We start from the raw sequence: 27,566 nt of genomic DNA on the forward strand, positions 1-27,566 counted from the left end.
TAAACCCATGCACCACAGCTACTGAAGCCCGAGTACCCTAAGCCCATGCTCTGAAACAAGAGAAGTCATCTCAGTGAAAAGCCTGATGCCACAACTAGAGAGAGCCCCTGCTCACGACAACCAGAGAGTAGCCTGTGTAGCAACGAAGACCAGCACAGCCCAAAATAAATAAATATATACAATCATTTTTTAAAAAAAGAAAGCAGAGGGGACAGGGATGGGCAGGGTGGGGAGAGGAGTACCAGGTTCCAGAACTCTTGGTTCACCTGGCAGTGAGAACTCGGAGCCCAGAAGCTCTGCCTCCAAGTACTTGGGGGCCAGCACCAGGTAGGGACTCCTCGATCATAGCAGCAGCTCAAGGCAGGGCAGCCCCCTGCTAACAAGTCACTGGCACCGGTAAGAATGGTAATAACAGCTAACAACACCACAGCACTTACAGTGGACCAGCACTCCTAGGTGCTTCACACGTACTGACTCAATTTTCAACCACGGCTCTGTTGCGTACGTATTATTTCGCCCATTTTACAGATGAGGAAATCGAGGCACTAGGCGTTTAAACGAGCAGATTTGAACACAGGAGAGGTGGATTCAGAGCCAGTGCTCACTAGGGATAGCAGAGTCCATGCTTCCACACAGTTCTGGATTACACAGTCAACAAGAGCATGCATGGGGAGCACCCTTTATCGAATGCCAGCGAGCAAGATCTCCAGGCTCTTTCCCATGCTTTAACTCTGTAATTCTGTCTTCTCCACTCCTCCCCAACTTCCCTGCCAGCCTGGTTACTACCTGATCCAACTCCAACTCAACCATCACTTCCTCAAGGAAAGTCTGGCCCCTCTCCACTAGGTTATTCACTGACAAGGCTCCCTCTAGTTAGTCTCTTATCACTGTCCATGGCTCTACATTATTTGGTTGGACAGTAAAGAATCTGCCTCAATGCAGGAGACCCTCATTCGATCCCTGAGTTGGGAAGATCCCCTGGAGAAGGGAATGGCTACCCACTCCAGTATTCTTGCCTGGAAAATTCCACGGACAGAGAAGAGTCAGACACAATGGAGCGACTAAGACTTTCACTTAATAAAGGTTTCTCTCCTGGGCTCGACTCTAGGCCCAGCATTGTTCAGTAGAATTCTCTGCTATAGTGGAAACATCTAATGTTTGTGCTGTCCAATGTGGTAGCTCTAGCCACGCATGGCTGCCGAGCACCTGAAATCTGGTTAAGGGCTGAGATCCTACTTCCTGAACCAGAGGCATCACCATCACCTCGCAGCTAAAAAGTACAGTCTCAGGTTTCACCCCAGACCTCCTGAATCAGAATCTGCCTTTTAATAAGATTCTCACATGATTTACATGCACGTGGAAGTTTGAGAGACCCTGCTCTTACAGTATTAGAGGGAGAACAAGGAACTGCATTTAAATCAGCTGGTTTCCATTTTTTGGATCAAAGGCATCTGACTCACTGTTGTGAGTGAGTGGCAGGGCCCTAAATGATATCCAAATGACTCAAAGCAGCAAAAGCCGTGGATCTACTGAGCATCTACTAGAGAGCCGCCTCTACTGAGCCTTGTGGGGAAAGGAGAGTCACCACAGGGCACAGATATAGGAAAGGCGAGAAGTTAGGGGTCAGGGGAACCAGTGCTCTGACAAGGCTGGGATTCTGTGAGGCCATGAAAAGAAAAACTGCTCTGGGCCACAGCGGTGTGAATAGAGGGTGTGTCCATGCTCAAACACAGAGGCATGGAATTCAAAATGGCGCTAAAGGGGTATCAACCTCTGAGCTACTATCAGAAGCTCAGTGTTCTAAATTAAATGCATCTGTTCATTAAAATGGAGTTTACAAAGAAATTAACAAGCTCTACCATTAAGTTCTGAAAACCAGCTGTCTTGCCTCTGAGAATCACGGGCTGGAAATGAGAGCAAAGGTGGATTCACAATGATGCTACTTTGCCTCCCCTCTTCCTGTACACCCTTCCTGCCTAGCCGGCTCTCAGCTGGCTTTCCCTGAATCCCGCCTGCACACTGACTTTGGTGCTGATCAGCCACGGGCTGGATTGGGACCTAAAAGTTGTCCTTCCATACCATAACACGCAGGTACAACTCCATTCACACACAGGAAACTACGTAGGAGCATCTGGGTTTTTTGTAGTGATGATTCAGCAAATATTTGTTTTTATTTTTTTCTTTTTTCACCGCCAGTCTATGCCCAATGGCTGGCTGGATAACTCCCCAACCACTCCTCACCCTTCTTGTCCACTTCCGCTATCAAGGCTGGAAAAGCTTACTCATCCCCTCACCAGCCTCTCTTGCAGCTCAGGGCGACCACATCACACTCCTGGAGGTGACAAGACTAAGAAGCCAAAACAGTACAGACGGCAAAGCAGAGAAACTGAAAAAACTCCTATCCTTGACGTCACTGTTGAACTGCCAGATCAACACCAGACACCACTGGTATTCACCCCAGATTCTTGTTTTCTGAGATGTTACTCAGGCCACTATCCATTTGCTTTTTTCCTGCTTACAGCCAAAAGCACGCTTGTGGTTGTTTCCTATCCCCAACTCCTCTCACCTGACTTGCTTCGCCTCTTTGCTCACTTACTATTTCCATCTAGCTCCTTCACCAGCCCCCAGACTGCTCCAATTTCCCTTCTTCTTTTCCTATTCACATCCTCCTCTCACAGCTCATAATATAACAGTAGGCTCAGATGCCCAACTCCCATTTTCATTTTTTTTGGAATATTTATTTATTTTTGGCTGCATCAGGTTTTTGTTGCCACATGCAAGATCTTTCTCGTGGCTTGAGCGTTCACTAGTTGTGGCACACAGGTTTAGTTGCCCCAAGGTGTGGGGATCTAAGTTCCCAGACCAGGGATGGAACCTGTGTCCCCTGCACTGGAAGGTGGATCCTTAACCACTGGACCACCAGGCAAGTCCCCAACCCCTATTTTTGAAAGGTCAAGTCCGAATACCCTATCTTTGGTCCTCATGTAGCAACCCTTCTGATCCCTGGAAAAAAGCCTAGCTACAAATTTTACCCAAAGCTGTAAGAACAGTGAGCAAATTCCATAATTATGTTTCTTTACTTCTCGGATTACTGTTATGAGCTAATAAAAGTATATAAGGATATTTTTCAAATGCATTTAAATTGAGCAAATCTCAAATTTCATAGCAGGTATACAGACTCGGCCAGCCCATCCAGGCTGACACAATAACCAAGAGAGAAGGCTTGTATAAGGAACTACTCTTGGGAGCAGATGTGTACACATAAACACAGTTTATGAACTAGCTCAGGGCTCTTTCTAGCACAGACTGATGTAAGCTACCTGGCTGGGCCCTGCAGCCTCCCTCTGGTACTTAATTGGATCTGTGATTAGGAAAAATATATTTTAATCTTGATTAAGCTTAAGATTTCCATCTTTCAGTTTACCACTTAATGTATGTTCAAACCGACATGTTTCCTGCAACTATGGACATGCCTTGGCCTCCTTTAGGTGATGAAGTGCTGAAAGGCAGGAACCGAGTCCAAATGGCACTGTGTCCTTCCACACGGCAGCCACCCCGGGGCCAGGTCTGATCCCATCCCCAAAAACAACAGCAACCAAGTCAAAATTAGAATTATATGGCAGTTGCCAGTCACAACCAAACAGCCATTTCTTACCTGTACATGCTACAGAAATGAGTCACATTTTCAGGGCTCCTTCATCTCAAGAATGATTCACAATTTTTTGTGACTCAGACACACCATCCCATTCCTGCTCCAACTCAGAAGGAGTGTGGAGTGAAAACGTCAAGGGATGGACACGTACTTCAAGAGGACCTTAGGGGGCAGGCAGGCAGACCAGAGAGGGATGGGGGTTCACTGGGACCATCACACAAGATGGAGCGTGTTCCCCAACGACAATGCTCGATTTGCCCAAGCAGGAAACTTGCCGTCATGTTCAACCTCTATCATCAGCGCCCAGACTGCTCTATTTGTTCTTTTATAAGTGGTATTCCCCCCACCCTCAGCTTTGTTTCTTCTTCACATAGTGCATATAAACTTCAAATGGGTCACCTTTCCCCAACCACGAAAATGAGCAAAAAAGAAAACTCTCTTATCAGATCGCATTAAATGAACATTCTGAAGAATCTCCTGAAATGATAGATTTCTTTCTGGAACATTCTCTGACCAGTACCTCATTCCTTCATAACACGGCCAGCTGACTGCTTTTATGCACTGAGCACTTGGGTATGGGTGCTGGGAAATCATTCAGAACCAGTTGCCCCGAGGCCCCTGTGGGTTTTGAGGTGCTGAGGGCCCATCAGCGGTGACCGGCTCCTAAGCAGTGCCACGCTTGTGGGCAGGAATGAACCCAGCCCAGTGGCTTCCCCTCACATCCTTCCCGATTTGGGTATGGGACTTTTATGACCCCAAATCATTTACCAGCAGAGCAAGAGGGTGGAAAGAACAAGATGCTTTATAGATACAGAGCTCTGAGTATTAATACAGCTTTGGGCAACCCCAGGCACCTTATTTAATTTCTCTAAGCCTCATTTTCTCATCTGTAAGTTAACACTTGCCATGCAGGGCTGTTTTGAGAATTACAGCAAGTGCGGGAAGTTTCTGGCCCAGAGGGGATGGGCAATACTTGTCAATTACCGATAACTGTCATCCTCATCACCAAAGTGAGAACACTCCAGAAACTCACCTATGTGATGCAGAATCACGTTAGTACAGAACCTGCCTGGTCTGTGTGTGCAGACAGTCAGGGTTTTCATTCTCTGGCATGTCTGTGCGTCTGTTTAGATTCTAAGGCCCTAGGGATCGAACAGGGGTGAGGACGGGGCAAGGTCTGGACAACACAGCAGAAGAAAGCACATTTCCTTTGGAGATGAGACACCTGTTATTTTTCCGGGAGATGTGGCTTATCATCACAATTCAGCAGGTTAACCAGCTCTCTGAATTGTGCAGAGGTCCCAGGTCTAACCCTGACTTGGCTCCTTCTTCCAAAGCCATGGAGCCCACACCCCTTCCACATCTTGACCTGGCCAGGTGTTTGATGAAGAAAATGGTCACCAGCCACAAACAGCAAGTTAGCACAACCTGCTGGCACCCCCAGAAGAAAATTAAAAATCTGTTCCTCAATCTATCTTGGGGACAGGAACTTCAACTTTAGTTGTAGGAAGAAGGCCATTGAAGTGTTCAATATGAATTCATATGCCAACACCCCTCCTTGCTGCAACCCCAGGCTTTGGTAATTATTAGTGGAGCCATCTGCTCATCCTAATGAAATGTGCAATCTCCTGTACATATAATTAGTGAAGCTATTTTAATTAATTGAACAAATTAATTAATTGCAAGGATAGTGCAACCATTTCCCAGGGACTACATCCAACTCATTTATGCTGCATGTGTCTAGGGGGCTCCTGCAGAGGGCAGAGCCCCACACTCACACTCTGAGAAGATGATGTTCCTGTCTCTTCTCCATCAGCAGAAACAGAACCCAATACACTGGTGACCATCTGTCCTACTTGGGGTGACCAGTTCTTCCTGGTTTTCCTGGGACTGTCTTGGAGTCAAAGTCCCGTTAGGGAGGGCCGCCTTGATCCCAAGCAAACCAGGATGGTTGGTCATCCTGCTTATGCTTGACCTGAGTCCAAGATTACCACCACCACTGGAAAAGCGATGGCTAGGCTGGGTATCCTGTAACATAGCCTCCTGCCATAGCAAACACTACGAATCGATTGAGGAGCTCCTACTTGCTTAGCTCAGACTGAGCCAGGTCCAAAGCGTTCTCATCTTTGCTCTAGGCAGCCACTATTAAACACACTGAATAGGAGGGTCAGAAAATTAATTTTCTATCTGTGTCCTAGAATCACACAAGCTCTAGGCTAGCAAAGACTTTTGAAGTCTAGTCTAATCACTCATTCAGGGCTTAAATCCCTCTACAGTAGTCTCCACAAGTGACCAGCCAGGCTCTCCTTACACACATCTAAAGACGGTGAACTGTCTCTTAAAGCAACTCGTCCTATCGCCAACAGTTTTGGCTGTCAAACTCCTTCCTTAAGATTACTGAAACGTCTCTCTTATCAGTCTCTTTTGGGGGACTCTATCATGGTGCTTCAAATAATGACACTCAGGTATTAAATTCCTCCCAAGTTGTCTCTTTTCTAGGCCCAATTTCTGCTATGTTACTCATATGACTTAGTTTAAAGTTGGAGTGTTGTCCTAGTCTTACAACATGCCATCTAAGCCCCTCTCGAGGTGTGGTACCCAAGTATGTCCCCCACACCAGTCACCCAGCTCCTGGTGGATTCTCCACCAGCATCTGGCAGCTCCATCAGGCACTGACTCAGGCCAACATCCCAGTGTCATTTCTAAACATGCTACTGTTAAACCACAGCTCCACTCATCTGCCACAGGACTTCCCCGGAGCTTATGCTTCATCTGGAGTCCCGGGATCGAGAAGCCCCATGAGATGGTTAAGAAATATCATATAAATTACTGGCTGCCAATTTCTTTGTTACAAACAACTTGCTCTAAAGGCTTGCTTAAAAGTAATTGTTCAGAGTCTTGACAGAACGTAGCCACAGAAACCATATTTTAAATGATGGTTAGACTCCCAGGCTAGCCCACGAAAGCCTTCTGAATGTACAACGTACTTGCAGCATAAAACTAACAGTGCTATTTTAACTACATGCAGCCACCATTTATATTATGGTTTCCATGGTAACACACACTCGCACTCCATTTCAGAGAACCAGACACGAGGTAAACCCGGCGCTGCATTTACTCCAGGTGTCCTCGTGGGTAGGGCTGTTACCCCCAGAGGAGAAGTGACCCTAGACACTAGCCCCCGCCAATCCAGCTCCGTTCAGACCCACAGGTCGTTGCAAGTGTACTGTCCTAAATGTACAATGGCCTACATACATGAGGGCCTGTCGGGACCAGGGGAGACAGGAGACTCTTGGGACAGAGGCCAGTCATCATGGCTATGAGGTGTGGTTGTGTTTGTGATGGTATTGCTTGTCAGCAAGTTCCTGCAGACACAAGAACAGGGACAGTTCTCAGAGTGAGAAACGTAAACCTAAAAAAGCCACTGATTATAGTAAGTTCTTAAGAGGGATGGTTACGAGCTGGTGTCTGTGGCGATGGGAGGGGAGGGAGAAGAAGATGCACTGATGTCAAGTGGACCACAGTGGGGATGCCGAGCAGAGCTGCTGAGTCTCCGTTCTTCCCTATAGAAGTCCATACCTTTGCTTCTTTCCGCCTTGACCAACCATGCCCTCCTCCCTACTGTCCTTGGTCACCTCTGAGATCCATTTCTCTTCTGAGGAGACCATGGAGCAATCAGGAAGGTCGTGGCCCATGTCTCTTGGGCATCCGCCTGAAACAGGAGCACCTGCCCCCACCTGGAGGAGGGCAGTGCCTGCATGGACTGAGCTAAGACCCCAGAACCCACTTGTGCCCTGAACTTGTTAACTAGAGAGGCCAACCTCCTCCAGTCTCAACTTCCACATCTCTAAACTGAGCACCATGTCCTTGCTGGGCGGTTGTGATTAATAAATGAAAGGCAATAATAATAATGATGATGATGGTAACAGCTGAACATTTTGGTAACGGGTCTTACCTGCACTGTTCTCTATGCATTTGCATGAACTCAGTTAAACTGTATGAGAGTCCTATTATTTCACAAGGCCCACGGAGGGTGGGTTATTTGCTCAAAACTGTGCAGCTAATAAGCAGCAGGGCCAGGAGTAACAGATAAAAAGCTGCTTTGGAAATTATCATGTTACTGAAATGGTGGTCACTCTTATGGTTACTGGCCAGCATAGGGCCCTGCCTGAATGCTCTAGTCTGGATTTTTTTTCCCTTTTATGATGTTTGGTTTTTGATGTGGACTATTTTTAGTATCTTTATTGAGTTTGTTACATTATTGTTTCTCTTTTCTGTTTTTGTGTTTTGGCTGCAAGGCATGTGAGATCTTAGCTCCCAGTCAGGGATGGAACCCCTCACCCTTCCCCATCTCCCTGCATCAGAAGGCGAAGTCTTAACCACTGGACCACTAGGGAAGTCCCCTGGGCTTTCTACCACAGGGGGACCTAAGTGGGTCCTGTCCCAAGCTTCCAAGGCCTGGCTGGTGTGTCTCCTCCAGCCCCAGCCCTGGACCCTCTGCAGTCTCTTAGCAGCGCACATTGTTTGCTAAACATCACCATCACCAGGGCTTCCCTCTCACATGTGAGTGAGTGAGTGAGTGAAGTCGCTCAGTCGTGTCCGACTCTTTGCGACATCATGGACTGTGGCCCACCAGGCTCCTCCATCCATGGGATTCTCCAGGCAAGAATACTGGAGTGGGGTGCCATTTCCTTCTCCAGGGGATCTTCCAGACCCAGGAACTGAACCCAGGTCTTCTGCATTGCAGGCAGACGCTTTAACCTCTGAGCCACCAGGGAAGCCCACGCCCTCTCACATGACCACCCTGCTCAAAACTGTGAAATGCACTTTACCTCCCTCCCTCCCTCTTACCTTCCTTATCTCATTTTTCCCCCTATAGCACTTACCACTTTCTAACCTACTAGGTATCATTTTTATTCATTGCCGGTCTCCCCAAGGAGACCACAGGTTCCAGGAGGGCAGGAATTTGATCTCTTTTGTTCAGTGCTTTACCTCCAGCGCCCAGGACAGTGCTAGACACGTGGCAGGCATTTGGTAAGTATCGGCTGAATGAAGGACAAATCCATTTTTACTGACATAGGGAAAATGTCCGTAACATAGTGTTCAGCAAAAGAAAGGCCCCTAAGTTTTCTATAAAATGATCCCACCTATGTAAATACATTATGTGTGTCTGAACACAGAAAGAAAATCCAGAAAGATACCCAGGAAAATGTTCACGGTGGTTGTTTCTAAGGAGTGTAGGAATAAATTAACTTCCTTCCAAATGTTTTACAAAGACCATGCATTATTCCTATACATTCCTAAAGCTATTTATAGTTGAAAATAAACACACTTGTGTATGCTCATGGGCAGACACACAGCAGAAGCATGCAGCTGGTTATCAGTGACCAGAGCAGGAAGTAAGGACGGTGACAGCCCCGAGCACCCACCTCCCGCACGGTGGCCCACAGCACATTCCCACCCATCCATCAGCAACACCAAGAGAATTCACAGGACGACTTCTACAGGGTCTGAGACTCAGCAGTGCCTCCTTCAGAAGAACTCCCCCCAGAAGGAAATGAATCAGAAAAGGAAAACCCTCTAAGATCCAACCCCATTCCCCCACCTCTCTAGAGCCCTCTCAAGAATTGTTTAATCCTATGATTATTTGTAAATTACATTGGAATGTTCCAGAAAATGTAAAGTGAATTCAAGACATCAAGTGAGGCATTTTGGAACTAAAAACTCACTTTGCGATTAAAAAAAAAAAAAAGCCTCTTTCTCTCACGCCTGTGTTAAAGAGGAAGTCAGAAAGAGGGAATTCCACCTGACACCCTTGGCTTGGGCCTGGCTCAGGTGCCGGCCTCTGTCAAGCACTCCTCCTCCATGCTGCCTGCCGATGTGCTCTGCGTACAGATGCTCACAAGGAACCTACCCACTGACTCACACGTCCTTAAATCGCAGGAACAGTAATGGCGTGCCAAGTGAGGGCCAGCTGTGGGCCAGCACAAGGTTAGGTGCTGCGAGGGGAAAGGAAAGGAGGGCTAAGATGAGACGTGTGCCTTCAAGGAAGGGCTGCCACACGAGAAAGACGGGGCAGCACTCACTAGCCACGTAGTAAGAGTTCTCCCTGGTGGCTCGTTGGTAAAGAATCCGCCTGCGATGCGGGAGACCTGGGTTCGATCCCTGGGCTGGGAAGACCCCCTGGAGAAGGGAAAGGCTACCCACTCTAGTATTCTGGCCTGGAGAATTCCGGGGACTACAGTCCATGGGGTCACAAAGAGTCGGACCCGACTGAGCGACTTTCACTTTCAGTAAGAGTTCTGAGAACAAACAGGTGAGTGTGGACAAGGAGGCTTCAGGGAAGAGGGCAGGCTAGGCCCAGGCCTTGCTGAGAGCCAGCCCCGAGGTGCCCACGAGAGAGGGGCTGAGGGCTGAGGCCCGGCCCAGGCAGGTGGGCCTTGGTGCCTGCCACAAGCCCTGCCACCTTCCTGCCCTACCTCCCGGGCACGGCCTGCCACTCTGAGCACTGCTTGTGCATGGAGAGCCCTCCCACCAAGAGAAGACACTTGCTTCCCGAACCAGGGGCGTTTTACCTCTAAGTGACAGAAATTCTCATAGCTCAGTCGATTTCTGGAGCCAAATGGAGCCAGAGAAGGGGACAAGGTAGCACCTGCGATTCCATCCAGATCCAGAATGCTGCTCAACTCACAGTGATTCAGGAAACAGTTGGAAAGGCCTCTAAGCATGGAGATGCAGGAAGGCTCACGGCTTGGCTTGAAAGAGCTAGGTGAGAAGTGGCAGAGGGGTAAAGATATAAAGAGAGGAGGGGGAGGGGCCAGATGAAAGACTTGGCAGAGGGAAAAGAAATCAAGAGAGCCAGCCAGGGCAGGGATGGGAGCCAGTGGCATCCAAAGAGACCATGTGTCCTGGTTTTCTAGGGACGGACAGGTGGCCCAGGACTCAGGACTTCCAGGACTAACACCAGGACCGCCCCAGGCAAACCGGGAAGAGTGGGTCAGCCCAGCGGTAGCATGCCACTCAGGGATGCTAAGGGGTTTGCTCATCCCTGGGCGCTCCACCTCCCTTCTCAAGGACCTGTCACTGCCCACCTGTACCTGCGGGGCGATGGGAAGGACGAGGTCAACATACAGGGGCAACCACGTGCCCCTCCTTCTGGCCTAAGTCCTCTCATCTCAACCACACAGACGTCTGAAGAGGCTCAGGAAGCAGAGAAAATTATTGTTAAAATACAACCCAGAATCGCAGCCACTCTCCTTTCCTCAATGGTTCCTCAGGCACTGGGCTCACCAGCTGCCCAACCAGGAGTGGACACAGCACCCCACCCTCAGGGAAGTGCTGCGTCTATACTTGGACATCAGAAGAAGTAGACGCGATTTCCCATCTGCTCCAGTGGCTAAGACTCTGCACTCCCCAGGCAAGGGGCCAGGGATTGATCCCTGGCTGGGGAACTAGATCTCACACACTTCAACTAAGAGTCCACAGGCTACAATGAAGATTGAAGATCCCGCGTGCCTCAACTAAGACCCGGTGCAGCCAAATAAATCAGCTAATAAATAACTTTAAAAAAAAAAAAAAGGCAGCAGAGGGGTTGACACACCCAGCTCCTCAGCCCAGTCCCATCCAGTCTCCACCTCCTCTGCCCTTTCAGAGCTTCACTTCCCATCTGCCTCGCCCCAAAGCAGGTCCCAAGAGGGTAAAATCCACTCACTCGGCAAGGTCTTACTGGGCACTTACTGTGTGGCAGAGACTGTAAGGGACCGTGGAGAACACAAAGAAGTTATGGTTCAGTGGTGGGAGGTGGAGAGGGGTGGCAAGGTGGGGCTGGTTTAGAGAAGGTGAGAATGATTCAATTAGTCAACACTTAATCACACAGCCCTTCATATAACAGACGCCAAGAATTGCAATGGAGGAAGAGAGAGAACTTATCAGACAACTACAAAACCACCGTAAGGACTATGATGGTGATGTGGGGGCACCTTCTTCAGTTACTGAACCAAATACCAGTGCACTTCACTTTAGCCTGGAGGTAAGTGCCATGGAGGAGGAAGGAAGGGAAGGAGGGAAGGAGAAGGAAAAGAAAGGAAACAAAGAAAAACAGGAAGGACAGAAGGGGAAAAGGAAGGGAGAAGGAAGACCAAGCACTGACCTGAAAGAGCTAACAACCCTACCACACAGGATAGTGCACTGGTGCTAACCTGGAATACGGGCCTGCAGCACAGACATGCAGAGCTGGAGAAAGTCCACCGCTTCCCAGAGGAAGTACAAGCAAAACCTGAGATGAAATCCTGATGGAGGAGGGTCTTCCAGGCAGGGAGAAGACAACAGGCACTTGCGATTTTCCCCAAAATGAAGAAGCAAGGGTATAGTCGTGACTCAAAAGGTTTCAAAATGGCACACCTATCACAGGTCCTTGGTTTGAGTATCTTGCCAATGGTGACTTTCATAAATGTAAGTTACATTTAAGTGGAAAGGCAGGCATCAAATCTAATTCAGTCGTCCAGACTAAGGCGGCAGGGAATCAAAACATAATTTCCTATCACAGATCCGTACGCCCGCTCCTACACACACACACCCACACCCCTTAGCCCTTCTCTGAGCGTCTATCCTCAAGTGATCCAAACCCCATCTCTCTGTTAGGAGAACTTTGTAGGTCAGGGAAAGGGAAAGTGAATTACTAGGGACAATCTACAAATTAATAACTGGGAATTGACCACATTGGTGGTATGCTATAATGATATTCACAGAGTATGAGCAGAAAAGGCCACGTGTGGTCTGATGGTATATTGGTCAGTCAATAGAAGTTAACAACTATTGACTGACTGTCTGTTTAATGAAGAACCCTTGGCTGGTGTTGGGGGAGTGGGCAGGAGGAGCCCCTGGGCAGGTCTGGTAGGAAGAAGGCAGGGTATAGTGAAAATAAGCGGAAGACACAAGACACTGAGCCTGATAAGGCCTTGGGCGAGTTGATCCCAGGTCAACTTCCCTTCCTCCTCTATGCACATGTCCTACCTACTTCTCAGGCTCATTTCCTGAAGTGAGAAAATCTAAGCCTGAGTGCTGGGCAAGCAGAAGGCTCTGTTGAGGTGTCATGGGACTTAGAGGTGCCCCCCTGCTTCCCTTTCTTCAGTGGCTACCATAAAAGAGAATAAGAAAACGTCTGGAAGAAACCTGCAAAAATAGAACTGAGACAAAAACTCTGATTCTTCAGCTTATCATGCAGTGTTTTCCCTCCTGCCATCTCTTCCATCACTAGGACCCTCCCTGCTCTTGAAGGACAGGAAGAAAATGAAGGCAGGCCCAGCAATCACTGAAGACTTACCCCACTTTCTCAGCAGTCCCATGAGTCCCCCAGGTGGTCAATTCATCCCATCCCATCCATACAGTTCTGGTTCAGAAAAGCAGAGGATACAAGTTGAGCCAACCAGAGGCAACCAGACTCAATTACAAGCCTTTGGCTGGCCCAACAGGAAAGCCATCATCTTCTTCTCCCACTGCCTGAGAACAGAGAGAGAGAAGCCTGGGCGGTCACCTTGGGAGGAGAAAGGGGGGCTGTGCCTGAGAAAGGAGCCCGCAATGAAGTAGAGAAACTGGGTCTCAGGCACCTCCCAGGAAGCTCGGGAAAGCCTCACCTGATGCCAGGATCTACTCCTGGACTTCTCCATCACATACACCAACGCATTTCCTATTTTTCCGTAAGCCAGTTTGGGTTGGCTTTTAGTTCATCTGTCACCTAACTGACATAAAAGGAGGGAAAACATGGCTCATCAATACTATAAACCTCTCTAGTCCTTCAAAAATCCACAAACTACGAAGGGATTCACTTCCTACCTATGGTCCTCCTGAGGGGTGGACCTCAAGGAAACAAACAAACAAAGGCAATCGTAAGCAGTAAGTCTGTAGTGATTGCTTGGGCCTGCCTTTATCTGCTTCCTGTCCTTTAAGACCAGGGAGGGTCCTAGTGATGGATGAGATGGCAGGGGGCAAAACCCTCCGTGATAAGCTGGAGAATCAGAGTTTTTGTCTCAGCTCTATATTTGCAGGTTTCCTCCATTTTCTTATTCTCTTTTATGGTAACCACTGAAGAGCCCAGAGGAACAATACGAGTATCTCTCTGATTTATTTTATATCTTAAAAGATTACGTAGGGCCTGCAGTACTGAGCTCATGTTCAAATTAAGTTTGCTGGAAATCTAATTTGGGATGAGTAATTTAATTTGGCTACTACAATTAAAAGTGGCACGGTATTTGTGTTTTAGAGGAAAACCACATTAGATTCATCTAATCTTATTAGGTGAATATCACATTTAGATCACATTATATCTAGGACAGATATATACTGGATTGATTTCTTTCATAAATCACTCAGGGGACCAAAAGATAGTAATCTTCCCCCTGCTTCCCACCCACTCACCTAACACAGGTCAGAGTAGGGAGTGAATGTGGGAGAGGACTCGTGGGGAACTCTGCAGCGTAGCCCTGAAATTCGTGGGCCCAAAACACCACTTAAAGACAATCCCTTGGGGATTTCCCTGGTGGTCTAGTGGTTAAGAAGCTGCCTCGCAGTGCAGGGGACAGAGGTTCGATCCCGGATGAGGGGAACTAGGATCCCACGTGCCACAGAGCAACTAACTGCAAGAGCCACAACCAGAGAGTCCGTGCTCCACAATGAAGATCCAGCACGACACAACGAAGACGCTGTGGGCCACGACGAAGACTCGATGCAGCCGAATGAATGAATGAATGAATAAATACTTACAGCAACAACCCCGAGCATCATGCGGAGGAGTAAACTGAGGCATTGGTCAGACAAGAAACTCGCACAGGGTTGCAGTGAGTGAGTGGCAGAGCTGGGACTACAGCTCAGCGCGCTGATCCCTGGTTTGGTCTCCACCATGCTACTACATGTGTTTTTAATAAGATCTAACAAGAAAAATAGCCAGAGGGCCTCTGCTGCTACTCACTCAGCTAAAACCAAGGGGTCGTCAGATATCACCTGTCTTCCTGCCTCTCCTAAGTATGCTGGGAAGATAAAGAAGGAGGTCTTATCATATCCATGGGTGACTCAGACCAGCACCCCAAATCCTTCTGGGGAAGTCCATTTTCTTGATGAAACCCCCTCACTCCCAGATAACTAAAGTTCACATTAAAGGCATTCAAATCATATGATGGATCAGTAAAAAAGAATCTGCTTTGCTTTTTTAAATGGTTTTAACCTCAGGAGTATTGCTAACTGGGAAGATTCAGCAGGTGTGGTATCACACATCAGGGTTTCAACTGTAGAGTTTAATCTAAAAAAATTAGGTTACAAAGGAAAATCAAGGCAAGGAGAAGTTAGATAAAAAATATTTGTAACATGGGCTTCTCAGGTGGCTCAGCAGTAAAGAATCTGCCTGCCAAGCAGGAGACTCGAGTTTGATTGCTGGGTTGGGAAGATCCCCGGAGAAGGAAATGGCAACCCACTCTAGTATTCTTATCTTGGAAATCCCATGGACAAAGGAGCCTGGTGGGCTACAGTCCATGGGGTTGCAGAGTCGGGCGCGGTGGAAGCAACTTAGCATGCATACATGCATTTGTAACGTATGACAAGTCAATACACATGCTGCATGAAAATCTCTTACCAGTGATTGAAAAAAGATGGAACACTGCACAATAAAAATGAGAAAGGATGCAAAGAGGCAATTCACACACACACACAAAGATTATCAATGACCACACGAAAAAATGTTCAAACCCATTACTAAGCAAAGCTTTCAAATTCAACAAATTTTCAACAAATTGACAAAAATCGAAACACCTATAATGCCCAGGACAGTCAAGGGTGCTCTGAAATAAGAATCCTTAAACACCACTGATGACAGTGTAAATTAGTCCAATTTCTGAAGGGCCATCTGGTATAATATATCACCAGCCTTAATACTAAGCAAGAATTTTCCCCAAGGAAATGATCAGAGGAATGGGCAAAAATTTATGCACAAGGACAGTTATAGCAGCACTAATCACAATAATAAAAATCTAGAAAATCCTAACTGTACTATAATAGAAAAGTAGTAATAAAATGAAATACAAGGAACACCGTGTAGACATTAAAACTCATGCTTTTGAAAAAGATTTAAAGACACAAGGAAATGCCCACAAAATGATGCTAAAATTCAACACTCAGTAGGATAATTCCATTTTGTCAAGAAAATATATATCATATACTTTATATGTGTTATAAATGTAATACATATTTATATCTACACAGGCTTCCCAATGGCACTAGCGGTAAAGAAGCTGCCTGCCAATGCAGGACATGTAAGAGACGCAAGTTCGATCCCTTGGTTGGGAAAATACCCTGGAGAAGGAAACGGCACCCTGTTCCAGCAAGAAAATTTTCCATGGACAGAGGAGCCTGGCGGGCTACAGGCAAAGAGTCAGACACAATTGAGCACACCTACTTCTACGGTATATATTTATATGCATTATAAATGTAATAAATGGTGGCAGATTCAGCTAAAAGTCCAACAAATATTCATATTCCTCTTTCCAGACTGTAAGGTTTTCACTGGAAAACAGCTGCCCAGCCAGGGACTTCATTTCCCAGCATCCCTTGTATCTAGATGGCCCCAAGTGACTATTCCCACTAATGGAATAGAGGCAGAAGTGAGGAGAGGTGGCTCACTTCCAGGCTGAGGTGGCAAGTTTCCTTTCATCTGCCAACTATGTAAGATGTTACAGGAAACCCAGACGAACTTTTTGGCTAACTCAATAGAGGCAGAGACCCCAAAGCCCTAGCAGATGAAAGAGTCATAAGATGGAACTTCTCATTGGAGGACTCGCCACCAATCAGGAGCATTTATGCTGGACTGAGTAAGAAACCTCTACTGTGTTTATAATCGGGGTTTTGTGTCTTCAGCAAGTGTTACTCTAACTAACACACACATAGAGAAAAATTACTGAAAGGTAAATTACCAAATTTTATCTGATGCACTGTATGATAAAGTATAAGGGAAATTTTCAAGCGTATTCTTTCCACCACCAATATGCCTTATTTGATAGCCAATAAAGCTATTAAAATAAAAAAGCAGACTTTAGAGGGCATGCGATGTAATGAAATCTCTATTAAAGTACATAATAAGGTAACAAAAATTAAAACTTAGAAAGTTATAAAGACTCAAAAAAATTTAAAAAACCCAGATGTATAACAATACATGTATCTGTATAAAGCAATTCCAGACAAACGATTGTTCAAAAATGACCCAAAGTTAAATGACAACAAACTAGGAAATATTGCAATTTACATAATACATGAAATATTTGTAACTATTAATATGTAAAGAGCACTTAGGAAACAATAAATGAGGGATAAATACAATCATTGGGGTGAAAGATATAAACACCTAGCCACAAAATAGAAAATACTAACATACCTTATGAAAATTCATGAATAATCAAGTAAATGCAAATTAAAATAAGATAATCTTTATCCTTTTATCAGATTGGCAAACATTTACAAGACTGTGAATATAGCATCTAATGTGGCTGAGATTATGATAAAATGGAGGGAGTTCAAAATGGTATCATATTTTCAATAGTTTGGCATGATAGGAAAGAAAAGCTTTTAAAAATGTCTTTGACCTTCTACGTATTTGTCAAAAGAAATAAGCAAGTATGCAGAATTGTTTAAATAGTGAAAAAAACAAAACAACTTAGATACTCATCTGTAAGGTGCTTGTTAGATATATGACCTATGGCATGTGTGGGTGTATGCACATACTGGAATAAATAATAATTTTAATAATAATAATTTTAAATTATGATGAAGACCAAAATATGCACAACAGTGACCACAATATAAAAAAGCAGAGTACAAAACAATACAGTTAGTATCCTTTCTTAATTGTTTAAAAGTGCATACGTATAGAAACTTATAAGTGCATACAGAGAAAGTATAGTGAGATTTTTATCAAAATGTAGTTCTCTCCCAGGGGTGGGATTATGGGTAACCTTCACTTCCTTCTCTATACTATTCTGTTTATTTTTATGTTTTATTATAGAAAAAAATAAACAGACGCAAAAGTAGCAAGAATATGCTTACCCATGGCCCAGCTCCTATTATACATAGCTGACAATATTTCATTCATGTCTCTAGATGCCCCCTATCCCTGGATGATTTTAAGGTAAATCCTGGATGAATATACCTGAGACATAAGGACTTTTTATAGTTAACATACTCAAACTCTCCACTGTACTATTTTAAAGTAAATATTCAATATTTCATTGCCAAAAATCTTTAGCATGTATTTTAAAAATATACTAATAACAATATCACACCTAAAAATTAATAATTTCTTATATTAAATATCCAGTCAGTGTCCCAATTTCTCCAGTTATCTCATAAATGCTTTTTTACAGTTGGTTTATTTAAATCAAGATCCAAACAAGATTAACATTTGTATCTGGTTAATGTCTTTTGACTCTTGTAAAATGTATTACATAGTGCCCCCCATTCTTTTCCATGCCATTTTATTTACTGAGAAAATATGGGTCTTAGCTCCTAAGAACTTCCTGATCAAATCCCTGTGGTGTCTTTTAACAGGCTTCTCTATTTCCTGCATTTAATTTCAACTGAGATATAGTTGAAATGTCTAATCTACTTCAGGTTCTATTATATTTTTTATAAGACTACTTAAAATCAATTGCATTATTTTTATAACCAGACAAAACAATGAAGCTAAGAAACAATTTTTTAAAGGAATTCAAAGAAACACCAGTCTTTCTAATTCACCCATTTCAGCAATTCATCAAAACTCAGTGTCCAAAATTTTTTTGGAAGGCAGGCAAAGCCAATGCTATTTTATAGGAAAGATGCTCAGTAACTATTGATGGACTGATCTATTTTTCAAACGCTTTCCTTTTACAGTTGAAATCCATCTCCCCTTCTGCCTCAGAGCTATAAATCAGTCCACCACCCTCTGAGCAACAGCACACCCTCCAATGGAGGAAGCTTACATCATCCTCCAACTGCATTTGTCTTCAATTTTCCTTCCCTTTTTAAAAATAATGTAAGTACATAATTGAAAATATGGAAATGAGAGAAAGTGAATGAAGGAAACAATCACTGTTACCTATACACTCCGTACCATCTTTATTGTTGTTTAGTCACTAAGTTGTGACCGACTCCTTTGCCCCCATGGACTGGAGCCCTCCAGGCTCCTCTGTCCATGGGATTTCCCAGGCAAGAATACTGGAGTGGGTTGCCATTTCCTTCTCCAGGGGATCTTCCCGACCCAGGGATCAAACCCAGGTCTCCTGCTTGGCAGGTGGATTCTTTACCACTAAGCTGCCTGGGAAGCCCACCATCATTATTAGGGATACACATTGTGTACCTAAATGTAATCAGTGAATACTGGTTTTAATATTCCTTTAGTTAACATTAAGCGCATTTAAAATACCTGCAGTTTATATTAAGGGTATTACAAAATAGCAATAATACATGCAGGTGTGTCTGTAGACCAGCATAAGGAAGAGAATTTTACTATGCTCCTAACTCACCTCTATGGGCTGCTCCTTCATCCTAGCCTTGCCCCCCATCACTACCCTGAATCTGTTCACACTCACTTGGCCTTACAGGTCTTATCACATGCATGTGGAGGTATAAACACTGTATCATTGGTTTTGCGTGCATCTAAACCTTATGTAACTGGAATCACACTGCAGCTATTGTGTAACTTGCTTTTTTATTTAATGTTATATTCCTGAGATCCTTCTGTGTTGTCATAGCAGCTATGGTTCATTCATTTTAACAGCACAGCTGACATAGCTATATTCCACAGTAAGACTATGCCACAGTTTATACTGCAATTTCTGCACATAAAATTATATTGTAAATATCTTGTCACAATGCTACGTACCCTGAAAATAATTATTCATTATAGTAGAGTATTATGCTGAGAGAAGAACTATTTAATTTTATAGTTACCCAACTGTTGGACATTAATTGTGTGAATGTCTGTGTGTGTTTGCTTTGTAAACAATGCATCAGGGAAGCATCACTGTCTAAACAGCATATTAAATATTTTGTATTATCTCTTTTGGAGGGGGATGTGGATAGTCCACAGAAGTGGTATTACTGGATCAAGTGTGTGAATGAATAATACAGCTCCTTAATACCTTGTAAAATGGCTTCATAATAATGTAATAATATCAGAATTGGGGTTATCATTAAACAATGGGTTGTTTTGCTAATTTGTTAAAATAGAAGGAAGTGGCAACCCACTCCAGCGTTCTTGCCTTGAGAATCCTAGGGACGGGGGAGCTTGGTGGGCTGCCGTCTATGGGGTCGCACAGAGTCGGACACGACTGAAGCGACTTAGCAGTAGTAGTAGTACTTTACTGCTGTTTTAATCTATGTGTCTCTTGTTGCAAAACTGAACATTTTCCACATATGTGCTTAGTGTTCTCTTTAGGTTTTCCGGTGCTCTACCCAGGCTTCAGTGTCTTCCTTTGTAATTTGTCGAGCACATAAGAAAGAGTAATTTGTTAGTTACCTTTCCCAGGCTATTGTTTCCTCACTGGCTTTTTACATGAAGAAATCTTTGACTATCCTGTAACTTGATGGACTATTCTTTCCCCTTTTTAGTGTTTTTCTTTTGCTTCTAAGCAATATTCAATTCTATTGATTTCCTATGCATCTAGATTTTGCACGTAATTGTTTAATCCATCTGTAATTCATTTGGATGAAGTCAAACGATTTTTTCCAAATTGCTAACTAGGCATCAAAATTATTTATTGAATAATTTTCCTTTTCCCACTAATTTGTGATGACTTCTTTATAATTTATTAAATTATATCTGTGAGAGTCTATTTCTGGACTATCCTAGTTCACTTATCTGCTTCCCCCTTTTCTTCTAGCACCACAGTATTTTTAATTACAAAAGCTTCATAATGCATTTTAATATCTGGGAGTGCTATATATTTTAATATCCAGTAGATCTAACTCCCTTCCTCCAAAACCATTTTCATAATTCCCCTTGAGGTTCTCATCTATGTATTTTTCCAAATAGACTCAGAACCATCTGGTGAAATTTTTAAAAATCCTGATGAGACTTTTGAAAGGAATGGCCTTAGAGTCATGAACCAATTCCACAAGTATCCAAATCCTTAATTTTAATCTCACCATTTAGAAATAAGGTTTTTAGTAAATCTCTTTAACTCTTAATTTACAAATAAGCAATCTGTAGTTAATGATTATTTTACTATTTTCTTTACAGTATTTATTCTCTAAAGTTACTACTTTTATAACCTTCTGCATTGGCTTTTTGCTTTGATCTCAGTTCATATCCAGTGATACCTTTCTGGGGCTCCAATAAAATATAAAGCCAGTGGACTCCATGAACTCAATTTTCCTTATCAGATTAAGGAATGGTCATCTTACATAGTGCACTCCTCCTTTTTAAGTGGTTTGCTGAAATTAGAAGTTGAATTGATTGAATGTACTTTTGATATTAATAAGATTATTACATATTTTTACTTAAACCATTTCATGAATCAAATGAAAATATAATGTATATGAAGCCATTCCAACATTCCGGGAATACAACTGACTTGGGTATGGTAGAACACTCACATGCTCTAGTGTTGAAACCTACTCACTAGAATTTTATCTCATATATTCACATTCCTAAGCAAGATTGGTATAGAGCCTCCCTTTGGGGACTTGCCAGATCTGTTATCAGGGTCATGTTTGCTTGAAAATAGGATCTGGAAGTTTTCCATCTTTCTTCTAAACCCTGGAACATTTTACACAACACAGAAATTATTGGTTCTTTGAAAGTTTAAAGGAATTTTCAAAGGATAGGCTGAAGGGTGGGATGGGGAGGGTGATGGAAGGGAGGTTTGGGAAGGAGGGGACATGGGTGTACCTATGGCTGATTCTTGTTGATGTAGGACAGAAAACCACAAAATTCTGTAAAGCAATTATCCTTCCATAAAAAAATTTAAAAAACAACAACAAAAAATTCCACCTGGCGTGTGTGTGTGTGTTCCTGTGTGCACATCTATGTCCACGTGGACATTAGTGTGTTTGTATACATTTAAAATGACACTGTAAGATACTGATCTCTCATGAAACAGGGAGTAGTTTTAATTTACTGCCTTTTCTTCCCCCCGTGAAACAGGAAGAAATGCCCAAAATGATTAAGTGCTAAGAAATAACCCATTTTCCCAGGCTTTGGTTCCAAGAGCCTTCTTTTCAGAGGCCCACCAAGTTATACAATACTTCATGGGAATACTGAGTGCTAAACCATCCAGATTTCATTGAGGCTGACCAAGTTTGGCAACCACAACTTTACCACTGACATATGAAACTAAGAAATCGAAGCTCTGAAAAGACAAGGAAATCACCAGGCTCCTGCAGGTTCCCTCCAGCTCTGCGGTAAATGTCGTCCAACTTTCTAGTCCACAGAACCATCTGCTCCAGCTTGGGAACACTGCACCTCTTCCACAGCAAGGGAAGCTTGTAACTAAGGCCTCCTCTGCTTACTGCTGGGCTCCTGGACCTTCCAGGAGCATTGCTACGGGCTGTTTGTCCCCAGGCCCCCAGATTCTTATGTTAAAGCCCTAACCCTCAATCTGATGGGATCAGGAGACGGGGCCTTCAGGAGTCAATTAAGTTAAAATGAGCCACAAGGGTGGAGCCCCCATGATAGGAAAAGTGTCCTTATAAGAAGAGGGACTTCCCTTGTAGTTCTGTGGTAAAGACTTCCCCTTTCAATGCAGGGGGTGCAGGTTTGGTCCCTGGTCAGGGACCAAAAGATTCCACACGCTTAGTGGCCAAAAAAAGAAAAACTTAAAACAAGCAATATTGTAACATATTCAGTAAAGACTTTTTAAAATGGCCCACATCAAACAAAAAAATTTCTTTAAAAAAAGAGCAGAGGAAGAAGAGGAAGAGACACAGAGCTTCCTCTCTCCACAAAGAAGAGGTCATGTGAGCATGCAAGATGGTGGCCACCTAGAAGCCAAGAGAAGAGGTCTCAGAATGAAACCTACCTTGACAGTACCTTGATCTTGCACTTCCTAGCCTCCAAAACTGTGAGAAATAAACTTCTATTATTTAAGCCACCCAGTCTATGATATTTTGGCACTATGGCAACCCAAACCAACTAAGACAAGAGGGTTGTGGTAATGTCGGCCCAGAAGCACACCAAGCTGCCGCTGTGGAGATTCGCCTTAGGAGAAACAAGTGGCTCGGAGTCTGAACCAGTTAAGACCGAGCGTCTACTAGACCACGCGAGGACGGTGCCATATGAGCATACGGGGCAATACAAATAGGGCTCCAGTGACACCGTACCCAGGAATGAGGCAGCGAGCAGGGCAATCACTGCACACGCGAGTGTCTGCTTAGAACGGTCTGCTTTGATCCCAGCTGATTTTTCGTCCCAACCCAGGGATCAAATCAGCATCTTTTAAGTCTCCTGCATTAGCAGGAGGGTACTTTTACCACTGGGCTTCCCAGGTGGCTCAGCGGCAAAGAATCCACCTACAGTGCAGGAGCCCCAAGATACGTGAGTTTGATCCCTGGGTCGGGAAGATCCCCTGGTGGAGGACATGGCAACCCACTTCCGTATACTTGCCTGGAGAATCCCCATGGGCAGGGAAGCCTGGCGGGCTACAGTCCGTAGGGTCGCAAAGAGTGGGACACGACTGAAGCGACTTAACACACACATGCACGCACTGTTACCACTAGTGCCACCCAGGAAGCCCTGTTTTTTCTTGAGGAAGACACATCTGAATTCTAGAGGACCCATGAAACATCAGAGATCTGCGAAACGTTAGGGTTAGGTGCCCTTCCGTCAGTCAAGGTGATGAGTGTCAGGACAGCCTGGCAGGAGGGCAGAAACCTCACAGCCCTCTTTGGCGCTAAGATTCCACGATTCCATTCAGGGTTTCGCACAGACGCAGCAAGCAATCTTTTTCTCCCCTCTTACCAGTCATGGCCCCACACAGAAGCTTAATCCTGGGCTGGAAGGCAAAACGTATTAGTGTCAAGGCCATGCAGGCAGGTGAAGCAAAGCAGAATGGAAACATTTTATTGCTATTTTGGATGCTAGGGGCAGTTGGGTGTATGTTTGGTGTTTTTTATTTTTTAATGACTTCAAAGGCATCTTAAAAAGTCACCCTGTTTTGACAGCTCCAAGATGTAATTGCTGCTACAAGTTCTAACACTTATTAGCAACTGACTGGTGGACACACTGCTTTTCTCAAAAGTACCCTTTCCTTTCTAAGGCCTTTCAGACCAAACTAAGTTTTCTGTCTCTGTGTGTGTGTGTGCCAGGTGTGTGTGTGTGTGTGTGTGTGTGCCAGGGCCTACGCACACACAGAAACACAGCACACCACTGAAAACCAAAGGAAACTGAACAAATTTGCCATTTTCAGTGATAAGTGGTGGAAAAGGAGGAAACTACCGACATGCCTTTTCATTTGAACTGTTTATTTACTGCAAGATCTTCTTCCTATCAGTGGAAAATTAAACTAACAATTCTAAGTTAATGACTTGAGAATAAACAGCTCCTCTTCTTTTTAGAAAATGAGTTGGGCTTATCAAAATTTGTGTTTAAGTGAATTTCTCCTGTCCCTTTAAATCAAATAAAGACATGATGTCAGTGAATGCCTAGGCTCCATAAGAAGCTTCCTAAAACTATGATTTTTCTCCGTACAATTGCATGAAAGTGAACTCGCTCAGTCGTGTCCAACTCTTTGTGACCCCATGGACTATAGCCTACCAAGCTCCTCTGTCCATGGGATTTTCCAGGCAAGAGTACTGGAGTGGATTGCAACTCCATATATTCCCAACACCTGTTAGACACAGTTGCAAGGAAGAATCCACCTTTAACACTGTTTTCACAGGTGTTGCCAGAAAAATAAGAAGAGTGCAATAATCATTCCCAAAGCTGAATGTTTTCAATGTAAAGATTCTACTCCTTAGACTATCTCTTTCCTACCATTTTAGCAACAAGATGGTCCTTTCTTTTATGAAATTGCTCTTCCTTGGCGAAATTTTAAGAAAAAAAATTGGTAGCCTTAAGCTAATCCCCTCAATTCTCTTTTGTAGTTTCTTGGTCCAGGTGATCTGTTGTACATTTGAGGATCACTTCTCTACAGCATCCTCCAAACCAAGGAATTTAAGGTCAGTCATTCAGGTATCACCAGTTCTCATCTACTTTATCACCATGGTGACCAGCCAGTCTTCAGGGCAACAAACAACCTACAGAAAATTTAAGTCAGTGTTCAGCAGGGAAGAGAATGAAAATGTTTTTGGTTTATAAATTTGTGGTCTATAAGTTCCTGGTCACTCTGGAACTTTTCCCTCCCATCCATAAGCGCCTCACTGTGCCCTATCCATCCCGCATCCTCACAGTTATCACCTCCTATTTCAGAAATCAATTTCAGGGTCCTGTGCCAACTTGTGTTCTTCCCACCACTGATCTGGGAACCCCAAACCAAGACCCTTCAGCTCCTAGAATTCTGAGGTCAGCCTGATGGCACCCAAGGCTCTCGAGAACAATCCACACTGAAATAAAAGCCCAAGGGTAGCTTCTCTCTACTGCAGCATCTCATCCAATCCAGATGATCCTAAAGTCCACCCCATCCACCCAGGAAAGCTCAACTGTGGGAAGCCAAAGCTGAGGAGGGCCACCTGCCCCTCCAGAACCTCCAAACAGAGAACGGCGGCAAGAAAATCAGTTGGTCATGACAGGCTCTCAGCTACTTACAAGACTTTTTTTCAACCAAGAATACATTAATACATAAAGGTAAAATTCCCTATTTTCCAGGGATTATGAAAGTGAAAGGGAAGGTCACTCAGTCGTGTCCAACTCTTTGTGACCCCATGGACTCTACAGTCCATGGAATCCTCTAAGCCAGAATATTGGAGCGGGTAGCCTTTCCCTTCTCCAGCGGATCTTCCCAACCCAGGGAGCGAAACCAGGGCTCCCACAATGCAGGCGGGTTCTTTACCAACTGAGCACCCAGGGAAGCCCAAAGATACTGGAGTGGGGAGCCTATCCCTTCTCCAGCAGATCATCCCGACCCGGGAATCAAACTGTGGTCTCCTGCATTGCAGGTGGATTCTTTACCAACTGAGCTACCTTTAATTTAACAATGTGCTACTTAAATTTTTCTTTATTTAATTTTTCCCCCAAAATTAACTATTAAAAAAGTTTAAAAATCAATAAACACTAAATATTTTAATACGTTCACTTACCTTGTCTCTAACTGAGCTAATCAGTGAAATATATTTGTTGTAAAGAGTTAATTTCCTAGATTAAACATGCACATAAACATGTAAATATGACAATATTTTGAGTTATATCAAGCTAACAGAGATAACATTTATTGGGCTAGCCACTGGGCCATTGGGCACTTTGCTTAGATTACCTCAGTTAATCCTAATAACAAATCTATAAAGAAGGTGCTTTTCTTATTCCCATCTTATAGATGAGGTTATAGAAGAGCAACTTCATTACTGTAATTTAATCTCCACTAACTCAGAATTCGAGTAGAGTGTTTATTCTGGCTATAAAAAGGTTGAATAAGCATATTAGAAATAAAACAGCATTGTACAAGGCATAGTTAACCTCCTAAGACATACTGAAAAGCAGATCAGTTGCAAGACTTCCAACAGGAACTGTTTGAGAAGGTTCTGTCTGAAACTATGCTATGTTAAACACTTTAAAATTCAGACTTCCACTATTTAAGAGTGGGTTTCCTCTCACTGTTACCCCAACAATTAGTAGCTAGTCTATAGATTATACAATATAATAAATACCATTTGTCATTTCTCCCATTTCCCTCCTCCCACAACAGTATCCAGACCTCTGTTTTCCCCAACCCAGGTGCTCTGAGGGAAGATGACATATCACCCAGTGTAGGGATAAGCCAATTAGGAAATAGCTCCCGTCCCTGTCAATCAACAGGGGGTGTTCACCTAGCCACTGTGATTGGCTAAGGAATGAACATATGACTCAGTTCAGGCCAATGAAATGCCAGGATTGGCTTTCTGGGGCGGGACTTCTGGAAAAAAATACTTTCTCAGTCTTTTAAAGAGTTACTGGAAAGGATGCTTCTTTCCTTCTGGCTGGAGGGGTATGCAACAATAAGCTCAGAAACTTCTGTGGCCATTTTGCCTCCAGGAGAAAAGCAAGCCCTAGGATGCACTGACACCATGGAAAAGCAGCTGAGCGAAGGGAAGAAACTGGACTGCTGATGACAAGTTGAGCTATCACACATGTACCCTATAGTCCATCCCATCTCTGCATTTTACTGGTACAAGTCACTTAATTTAATTCCCTGTGCTGTGGGAGCCCCTTTGAGTTCCATTTTATGACATTCACAACCCCAAAGAATCCAAACTGAGAAACGGGAAACAAGCACTCATCCACAGCTTTTTCCTAGCACTTGCTCAGATGTTGCTTTGCCCTGTTTCCAGTGGTTTTGTGTTGTTTTTCTTGAGAAAATATAATGGACTTTCAAGAAACACTTTCATGAACTAATGAGTAGCCGTGAGCAAGTCACTTGATCTGCCTGTGTCTTTTCAACTCTAGAAAGGGTAAAGTTTGACTGGAGGGTTTCTGGGCTCCTTCCAGCCCCCACAGCCAACGACCGGTTCCATGTAGCTGACCCAATAATGCAAAGTTTCACTCACTCGAATCAACAAAAAGCTCTATTTGAGTTCTAAAGTAGAAACATCCCTTTTAATATATTCCAAGTGAGAATATATTAAGAGCGCATCTCTTGGTCAATCAGGTGTTTTCCATTTGCACCTGGATATCCACCCCTGAGGGGGCTTCCCTAGTGGCGCAGAAGGTAAAGAATCTGCCTGGAATGCACACATGCACATGGGCGTCCAGGCCCAGCGCAGCTGACCTCCC

General features: G+C 44.2%; 1 protein-coding gene across 12 annotated transcripts in view; it reads right to left on the minus strand.

Annotated features, from left to right (window-relative positions):
- The window catches only part of TRERF1 (transcriptional regulating factor 1), a 205,030-nt gene that overhangs the window by 92,165 nt on the left and 85,299 nt on the right, over window positions 1-27,566 (minus strand). The gene's annotated exons all lie outside the window — the stretch shown is intronic.

The sequence above is a fragment of the Ovis canadensis genome, chromosome 20, assembly GCF_042477335.2.
Source record: "Ovis canadensis isolate MfBH-ARS-UI-01 breed Bighorn chromosome 20, ARS-UI_OviCan_v2, whole genome shotgun sequence".
In the NCBI taxonomy this organism is placed as follows: domain Eukaryota; kingdom Metazoa; phylum Chordata; class Mammalia; order Artiodactyla; family Bovidae; genus Ovis; species Ovis canadensis.